This window comes from Cajanus cajan, chromosome 6 (assembly GCF_000230855.2).
Source record: "Cajanus cajan strain Asha chromosome 6, NIPB_CcT2T_4, whole genome shotgun sequence".
NCBI lineage: Eukaryota > Viridiplantae > Streptophyta > Magnoliopsida > Fabales > Fabaceae > Cajanus > Cajanus cajan.
Genome location: NC_138522.1, coordinates 16,974,570 through 16,985,354, shown reverse-complemented (window position 1 = coordinate 16,985,354; position 10,785 = coordinate 16,974,570).

Sequence of the window (10,785 nt, the reverse complement as noted above, 5' to 3'; positions counted from 1 at the left end):
ACACCATAAAGCATGAATCAACTTTACCACATAACATCATACAATCTTAAACAACCTCTCAATCCACCTAACATCTTAGAATCATGACAAAAATCAATTTTTATCCTTGCATTGTCTAACGATTCAAAAATATCATGATACCATACATATCCCTTCAACAATGATCAAAGAAAATGATACCTAGAGAGTTATACTCATCCAAATGATCTCAAACCTATCTCAAAAGAAAGCTAAGAGAATAAGTTAAAACTCTTATGAAGACATAAAATTCTAAAAGATCCTCTTCTTAGCTAAAAATTTCAAAAACCGCAGCAGATATATTCGGCGCTTACAGCTAGACCTTTGATCACCAAAGTAGCTATAACTGGAGTTCTAGACCTCCGTTTTACCTAATTCCAATTCCATTGGAAAGATAACGTCTAAGGCTACAACTTTTATGAAGATCATAAAATCTAAATCTGTCAATATGGTAGTCATAATGGCACAACAGAACCGCAGCGAAAATATCCTCTACACCAAACAGCAATAGTATATCAATATATCTAAGGCCACAAAAATACATCAACCCTTCCAAACTCACACCTCAACTTCATATTCAAGCTTCCCACTACAATCCTAAACCAAACAACTCACATATTTAGCACAACAGACTTAGAAAATAAAACTCACATGCTACCTAAACCATAAACGGTAAACATGCCAACACCAACACTCAAGGGAATTACCAACATTTCAATCTCTCATCAAGGATACCAAAACTCCAATTCTCATATACAACCTCCTTGGATTCAATCGCTACAACTATAGATTCTAGAAACTCCATTAACCGTAAACTCTCGACAAATCAATGTCTCGCCCAAATCTAAGGTCCCAATAATTTCTAGTTGATTAGCAAGGCTTCGTCCACTACTACTGGCACATATGCTTGCAATACGAGCGATACCACTCAACCACTACTTCTTACGTAAGCAAGAAGTATCAAAACAAATAAGCAATCATGAATAGCCTCAACTAAGCTATATCATGTCTTTCAGCCAAATTCTGAGAAAACAATATAAGTGTAAGCACAACACTAACAACACAAGGGAAACATCATCATCATCATCATTATCCTCATCATAAAGCAAAACATATTCCATCATTCATCTACCAAACAAGCATAGTAGACTCATAACTCACGGCCGATTGGATCGACCTGCTCTGATACCACTAAATGTGGCACCCTTCTACCCCATAATAGATAAGTAACAACAATAAGAATAATTCAATAAATGTAACATCAAGAAGGGTCCACATATTTTAATAAAAGCTCATAGGTTCACAAGTCTTGAAATAAATAGAAATAATAATAATAATAATAAAGTTTTACTCTTAAAAGAAAATTATCAAGGTCTCTAAAGAAAAATGAAAGGGATCCAGAATTTACAAATATAAGGTGAATATAAAACTCCTAAAAATAAGTCTCCTCAAACGACAAATAACAATTCATAACTAAAGCATCCTAAATTCATGCCCCAATGTCACATCCTATCAGAGCAGAACCCTTTCCCTTTAGAACTCAACACTATGAGTGCCTTCATCTTCACCTAAAAGAAAACCACATAAAAACAGGACGGTGAGAGATAGATAACATCATATATGAACATAGAGCTACCCAATTCCCACCCCACACCGTGCACCAAAATATCATCATTAACTATAAACAACAAATACAACTCATATAATTACCAAACATCATTTTTTTTTCAATCATACAAGCTTTCATACACATGCTCACTATATGCTCATACACATCTCCTCTCCTAAGAGTCTCAACTTGGCACTCCGCACAATGGGCGTACCTCGTCAATTCCCTTAGTTGTTGCCAATGCGGGCATACCGTTCTCACACCCTCCCAGGGCTCGTATGTTGCACGGTTAAACACCCAGCGGCCCGTGCAAAGGCAATCCACCCACCGTTAAACCCTCTGTGGCTAGTGAGCTGCGCAGTTAAACACCCAACGGCCCACGCATGGAATGCCTCCCGTCATGGTCCCCCCTGTCTCAACCCTTCTCTGGGCCCAGGGTCCAATGCAATATAGCCACGTCTGGCTTCTCAAGCACCACATGCAACTCATAAGTCTCATGCAACTCATGCATCCCACGTAACTCATAATTAATGCATCTCCATTATATAACATCATCACATGTCAATAACAATCCATGCAATATCATCCTCACATGCTAGGTACCTATCATTAAGTTATCAACATCATAGACCACAAATTTCACATAATTCTTCACACACATCACAATATCTATGACATTCAGTTAATAATTTAACCATAACTCGAGATATACATATCCTTTCTAAGTGATCCCAACTCCATTAGAATCCTAACATCAATATCTACAACTTTCATGAAGAACACAAATTCTAATAAAGTCGTTTAGGTTACCATTCAGGGCTCACAAAAATTGATGTTGTGGTTCACACACAGATTGGAAGGCTCAAATTGCAACTCACATACACGATTCTTGTGTCTAAATGGTAGCCCCAGATGTCTAGTTTCTAACAAAACAAACGGCACTCGATTTGGATAACTACACAGAAAGATATCGCAAAATTACAAACGTATGTTGGGGTCCCGACGCCCGATGCCCAAAACTGGCGCTGAGCGCCCAAATCTCTGCCCAGACTCCCCTCTGTGAAATTAAACCTGCGTTTTACGAGTTTCAACAAGGTTTTTACCAATTTTCACTACTTCTACACCCCGTTGGTTCAGTTTAACTCCATTTATATTCTTCATACGTTCCAAATCAATCCATACACATCTCAAGCCTCAAAAATTGGTTTCCATTGGTTTTACAAAAACAAAATCGAAACTCTTCTTAACACATAAAATTCAAGTCATCAAATTTAAGGATAAAGAGTTAACAAGAAAGCCCCAATGAAATTCAAAGACAATTCAAGAAATAAGTTCTTCCAAATGAATTAAGAATTTAGAACATCGATTGCACAGATAATCGTTCAGAATTTTAAATAGAGTTCCTAGAGGGACTTAGGGATTGCCCTCACTACCCGAACACCCCTATATTCACATATGAAGAAACCCATCTCCCCCGTACCTGGATGAGCAGAAGATGAATGGTCTTGGTGTGATCTAAGATCGTTCCTGAGTACTCTTCCTTAGAGCTCTTTGTTTCTCCTCTTTTTTTCCCTAACCCTTCAAAACGCAAATGAGGCAGATAGGGTTAACACCACCTGACTCCTTTCTTAAAATTAATCCATTGGACTGGGTCAACCCAACCCATTTTCCTTCTCTTCTAACCCACTTCTAATTTTCCTCAAAATAATTAAATAAAATAAATACATGTATATTATAAAATATTTTTTCTCTATAATAATAATATATTTCTGACCCTAAATATAATAATATAATTTCAATAACAAAATATCATATAAAATCAACTTTCTCTTAAAACATATAAATATTTATTTAAAAATGCTAATAAAAATACTTATTTAATACGTACAAAATAATTGTCCAAAATAATAATTATTTAAAACGTACAAAATAATATTTCTCTATAATTATTAAAATAATTATGACCAAATACCATCTAATAATAATAATAATAATAATAATAACCTTTTTGAAAATTGGGGTGTTACACATGTCACATGACAAGATACCAAAAGTGTGACTAGGTGTGACACATATGGCTTGTTAGAGTTTGAAGGACCATTATAACTCCTTGCCCACAAAGTGGACGTCCACCTACATGGACCACACGCCCATCTAAGTTCTCATCGGCCATTCAAGCATAATAAGCACATATCTCATTTTATAGTTACACCCTCCTTAAAATACTATTTACACCCATAAAAATAAATATTACAAGTGTTAGACAAGTGGCAAGGAAATAAATTCCTATAGTAATTGACCCAAAAATACAAGGTCAAAAATAAAAAAATATTTACAAGAAAAAATATACACTAAGAAAAATGGACTAAATAATTAACCTATGGCTAAAAGGAGCTTAGACTTTTTACCTTCATCATGAACCCATTCCTATTGCATCTTTTTTAACATTACCCTTGTAATAATAGGATCTTTGGGAGGCAACATGTCATTATAAGAGGTCATAACTTGAGTTATATACCTTCTTTATGATTGATTCCAAAGCCATTGAAACCTTAACATCCATTGGAAAGCTTTCATGAGTGAGTTAACCTCTTTGGAATTCCTCATTGAGTGGCCAAAACTCATTGTTGACTGAAAATATGAAAACTGGGTTGGTGTTCTTCATTTGTGCATAAACTTTGAGTAACCATGCACCTCTAGCTGAGCGAGAATATGATGTTCCTCCATGAAAATAACCTTCTCTGAATTAAATTTAGCTCCCCACACCAAATACAACACATGCAATCCATAATTCTTCTTCTTTGCACCTTATACGACTCGAAACTCCTAAAAAACATAACATGCAACAACAAACAGCATTAAAATCATTAACCCATCTTCAACCTTCAAAAATGTCAAAACCCAACAAAATCAAATTCATTCATTCTCAACATAAATGGAACCAATGGGCCAAACAACATAATAATCAATGCATGCAAAACAAAAGAATCAACTACAAACTTCCATTATCTCAATTGAACCTGAATCAAGGAAAGAAATGAAGAAAAGGAGAAACCTTGAAACCCTCTGTATGATGATTTTTCTTTAAGAATCTCAGCTCCTTAGTTTGAATCTTTACTTTTACAACTCAAACTATCAAGGGAAGAAAAGAGATCTTTCGATATAATTAGATCAAAGATTGAATCCCATTGGCCCTAAAGCAACTTTCTTTAACTTTTCTTTAAGATTCAAGAGTTATGAACTTATGAAGTTCATTTATCTGAATCTTCCATATATACCTCATCCATCCTCGGGCTAACTTTCACACACTTAAGTTATATGTTCTATAACCTAAGTCTAGAGTTATCTCGGCTTTAACTCCCACATCACATAGGACAAAAACAACAAAAATATAAAACATTACTCTTAATAACATATATCATCAATATACATAATTAAGAAAACATAGTGTTACATTTACACTTAGCTATCTTTTAAAATAAATTACTATAAATTATTTTCTTTTAGTAATTAATTAAATATTTATATATTAATTAATTGAAAAAATAGGCACTAGCTTAATTATTTTTTAGGCAATTGATTAACTTATATAATACTTAATATATTAATATTTTTTTTAGAAATAGAGGAGTAAATATAAATAGGTACTAGATTTTCCCATTCTCATTTATAATCAAATTAACAAATTAAAAACAACTAATATGACACTTATTCATAAAAATAGATAATTTCATTAAATTGTGTTGCTCTTAATTAAAAAATATTTTTTTCTAAACTATACTCTTTATATATTGAATCTTGATAATTTTAAGGATGTAATAAATTCTTTTTAAATGAAAGGTATTTTGAGGATAATTTCATTAAATAAGAAAAATATATTTGCGTATAGTTGAAAATAAAACTCGTTAATTTTATTTTTTTTTATAAAAAACATGAAAGCCTAAGGTAGCCAACAATTTAATTACTTACGATACTTAGTACCAATATATGCACACTATTAATAAAGGAGATTGTCTATTTGATATACACATTTTTTTTTTGACAATTTGTCCTTAAAATTATCTCTCAACCTACTTTATCTTTACCATTTTTAAAAAATCTATTCTTATAAATCAAAACTACCCAAAAATTACTCTAATATTCTTATTATTAACCACTCCCTTTTATTTTATTTTTATTCATTAAAAAATATACACAAAGGCATGAATTGCCTTTATTATGCTAGTATACATAAAGAAACTATATATAAAACTAATATCAGCATCATTATCATTATTATCACTATTATCATTATCATATAAAAATAATATAATTTTAAAAAATTAAAATTTAATTTCGTTAAACTCTTATTCATTCTTTAATTGTATTGTCTATATGTCACAAAGTCACCAATAAATTTAATATTATAAGTTTAATTATTATCAGTCATTTAATTTATTTTTTTTAAATTTAATTGAGTATATAAATTTATCTTCCTACTCATTAAAAAAATGACCCAAACCAGAGGCGAATAATAAGTCCTAAACCTGAAGACATCTCTTTTCCTAAATCTATGATTCTCCAGGAACCCTAACCTCAAGGAGTCCATGCATATAAGTCCACGAACCTTAACCCCAAGAAGGCCAATGCCAAACGATTCTATCTCTTGTCCATGGCGTTGACTCTCTTTACCATCACCCAATGCCAAACCCTAGTCCACGGTAAATTTCCAACCCTCTTTTGTCCATGGTCTCGATTCTCCGAACCCATTTTTCGTTAAGCCATAACTAATAGAGTGCTTTGACTTGAGAGGTATTCAGTCAAAACTCTATTTATTTGTTGGCTTGAGATTTGGTTTAGAACTGCAATATTCATGAAGAAATTGAAGTTTGATTTTCACCAATAGAAAAATTATAGAAGCATGTTCTGATGGATTTTAGGATAAAATAGGTGGAAGAATAATACAGGTTTATTGCATCTTGCTTTTCACCATCTGTGTAAGCATCACTATAGTATCATTTTATGGATTTTAAAAATTCTTCTGATTTTAGATAAACAAAATATATATATTTTCAGAAAATTAGATAAATTTAGAACCCCGTTAAATATGTTAGTGTTATCTTATCACATAAGCTTTTCTCCTTTTATGGTATGTTCTAATTTATAATCTGAGTTCTTTTCTTATCTTTCTCTTTCTATATTATTTTTGGTTTGATGCTTCTCATTCATGTTATGCTTGCACGCATATAGAAAAACTGGTTGAGATTCATCAATAAAAATAATAAAATTTTTAACAAACTTTTATGTGCAATTCAAATAAAGCTTGAGATTGGCAGTTGGTAAATATTTTTAGATTGATTACATTATGAATGAGAAGCATAAGTATGGTGAATTTATAACGAAATTTGTAGTTTTGTGTAAGGTACTCTTTCCGTTTTTTATTTATAGTCGTTTTGTCAGAATTTATCGTTTTTTTTCATTGTCATTTTACTAAATCAATGACTTATTATTTTTTTTTCTCATTTTTACGTACCCTTGATAATTAATATATGTTTACTGAACAATGTGCCTATTTATTTCTAATGTCTACCTATTTTTTCTCCAACTACCTATGTAAAGTTAATGTTACATTTAAAAGGGCAATATGTTTCCAACGAAATACTATAAAAAAATAGAGGGTAGAATAAGAAAGTAAGTAATAAATATTTTTTGAAAAATAAAATATCAATTATTTCCTTAAATCCCGTGCAAAACCTTAAACAACTATGAATAAAAAATGGAGGGAGTACAATAACTTCTAGAATCTAATGCCATCATGTGATTAATTTTTTTTTTTGGTTGCATTATCATCAGTGCCATACTTTTGTTTGCATAAATGTGTCATAGTCATCAGTTATCTATTCCCAATTTTCACATATTTCTAGATAATTGAACAATATTTGGATATGACTACAACCTTTCCATTAATGACAAAGTAGATAACTAATATTTGTTGTATATATGTATTACAAAAGTTAGAAGTCTCATATCAACTAGTATTTATATATATATATATATATATATATATATATATATATATATATATCAAGTTGTGATATAGGCATACAAAAAGGCTAGCAAGTATGGAGAGGATCAAGCAAGTACATTGGCCAAGTAAGTTTGTCACAATGCAAATCAACCGATTTTCCCCTCCTTGCGCATGAGATACACGGGCTCTAGCCATTGGTGCTTTATTATTCTTTATTCCCTTTTTAATTCATGTTATGCCTCCAACCTCCTATTTTAGTACTCTCTTTAAAGGGGAAAGACACACTGAAAAGTATAACTTTCTCTTCTCTCTTTCTCACATCTCCCCTTGGATAAGTCATTTAGGACAGTTCTAAACACGCCTTAGGAAGATCATTTGTTCTCAACTATTTGTACTACAATATAAAGGACATAAAAATGGTTGACAACCGCTCATTCTATGTCTCCATGTGTCTCCAAAATCAAATTCTCTATTGGTCAAAACATTCGTCATTGGTAGGAACATGTTCATACCTTGCTCAATATATACGGAGTCTTATTGACTCTTACAACTCTGAAACCAGATTCTAAGACAATAACCAAACATATTGAAGATTGGAACCAAACCAATAAGGTATGTTGTCACACTTTACCAAGTGCGTTATGTAATAATTTGTTCGATGTGTATTGTTCCTACAAGGAAAGCAAGGATTTGGGATTTCTCATCCTCAAATATATTATTGAGGATGTGGTTAGGTGATGGTTCATCATTGACAACTACTACTACTAGATGATGATTGAAGAGAAAGACATCAAAGTTCAAATCAATAGGTACTATAAGTTGCTTGAAGATATGAAGGCTAAAAATATCACACTACTCGATGAGCTTGTAGCTAAACTACTGATTGAAAAATTGTCTGAATCATAGATGAACTATAAACAACAACTAAAACACATGCACAAGTAAATGTCACTATTGGACCCGATCACTTATCATCATAGAAGATACCAATAAGAAAGAATGTGTTGTTGCAAGATTGAAGGCACTATCTACAAAAGCAAATAGAAAAAAGGTATGATAACAAATCTAATCATAATAGAAAAAAGAAATATCATAATAATGTCCCACAAAATGCTGCATCTAATTACCTTTCCTTTAAGAAAAAAGGAAACTGTTATGTGTGTTGTAAGTCAAAACATCATGCATCCCAATGCAGATATAAAATGGAGAGAAATGACAATCCTCCTAAGCTTAGGGCCAACCTAGTTGTAGAAAAGATGAAATTATTATTGCAATCATTTCTCAATTAAATATTGTGACCAATGTGAGCGAGTGGGTAGTTTATTTTTGGAGCTACCAGATATATCTATGTAAACAAAAATTCATTTACCCCTTACACTCCTATGGAGAATGGAGAAGAACATGTGTACTTTGGTGACTCTAGTACTACTCCAGTTTTAGGGAAAAGAAATGTTCTTGTAAAGCTCACATAAGATAAAACACTTTTTTTAAGTGATGTGTTGCATGTACCCAATATTATAGTTTATCTAATTTTTGTAGCATTGTTAGGTATGGTTAGGGTTTAAGTTTTTTTTAACTCTATCAAATTTTTTATGACCATGAATAATATGTTTGTGGGAAATGGATATTGTGTTTAAGAACTGTTTGTCTTGAACTTTTTAGAAACTATGAATGAATCCACTTCTTCTATGTATATGATTAAATCATATGACATGTGGCATGCTAGATTAGGATGTAACATCCTAAATTTTAAATTAATTAAATTTTAATTAATTACTATTTTTATGAAAATAATTTATATCATTTTATTTAGTAATTTTATAAAATTGCAGTAGATTCTAAATAATAATAATTATATTTACGAGAGAAACTTGAGTCAAGTAGTTATTTATATTTATATTCTAGAGAGCAGAAAATAAATTAGTATTTTAAATAATTATAGAAGTTGAAACTGTTTTTTTTTCAATTATTTAATTACCATTTTAATTAAATAGAGGGGGATGGGCGGGTGAGTATGGGCCTGGCCCAGTCGGAATTATTAGAGGGGTTTTGGGGGTAGTCAGTTACCTAATATTCATTTTAACGTCAGACGCTTGAAGGAAGAGGGGAGAGGAGAAAATTCTTGAAGGAAGGCGTAAAGTGTTCAGATTGCTCCGTCGTTCTTCTGTTGGCCTTCGTTCATCATCCTTAAGGTACGGGGGAGATGGGTTTCTTCATATGTGAATATAGGGGCGTTCGGGTAGTGAGGGCAATCCCTAAGTCCCTCTAGGAACTCTATTTAAAATTTTGAACGATTATCTGTGCAATCGATGTTCTAAATTCTTAATTCATTTGGAAGAACTTATTTCTTGAATTGTCTTTGAATTTCATTGGGGCTTTCTTGTTAATTCTTTATCCTTAAATTTGATGACTCGAATTTTATGTGTTAAGAAGAACTTAGATTTTTATTTTGTAAAACCAATGGAAACCAATTTTTGAGGCTTGAGATGTGTATGGATTGATTTGGAATGTATGAAGAATATAAATGGAGTTAAACTGAACCAACGGGGTGTAGAAGTAGTGAAAATTGGTAAAAACCTTGTTGGAACTCGTAAAACGCAGGTTTAATTTCACAGAGGGGAGTCTGGGCAGAGATTTGGGCGCTCAGCGCCAGTTTTGGGCGTCGGGCGTCGGGACCCCGACATACGTTTGTAATTTTGCGATATCTTTCTGTGTAGTTATTCAAATCGAGTGCCGTTTGTTTTGTTAGAAACTAGACATCTGGGGCTACCATTTAGACACAAGAATCGTGTAAAAATATTAATATTTGATCAAGTTATGTGAGTTGCAATTTGAGCCTTCCAATCTGTGTGCGAACCACAACATCAATTTTTGTGAGCCCTGAATGGTAACCTAAACGACTTTATTAGGATTTGTGTTCTTCATGAAAGTTGTAGATATTGATGTTAGGATTCTAATGAAGTTGGGATCACTTAGAAAGGATATGTATATCTCGAGTTATGGTTAAATTATTAACTGAATGTCATAGATATTGTGATGTGTGTGAAGAATTATGTGAAATTTGTGATCTATGATGTTGATAACTTAATGATAGGTACCTAGCATGTGAGGATGATATTGCATGGATTGTTATTGACATGTGATGATGTTA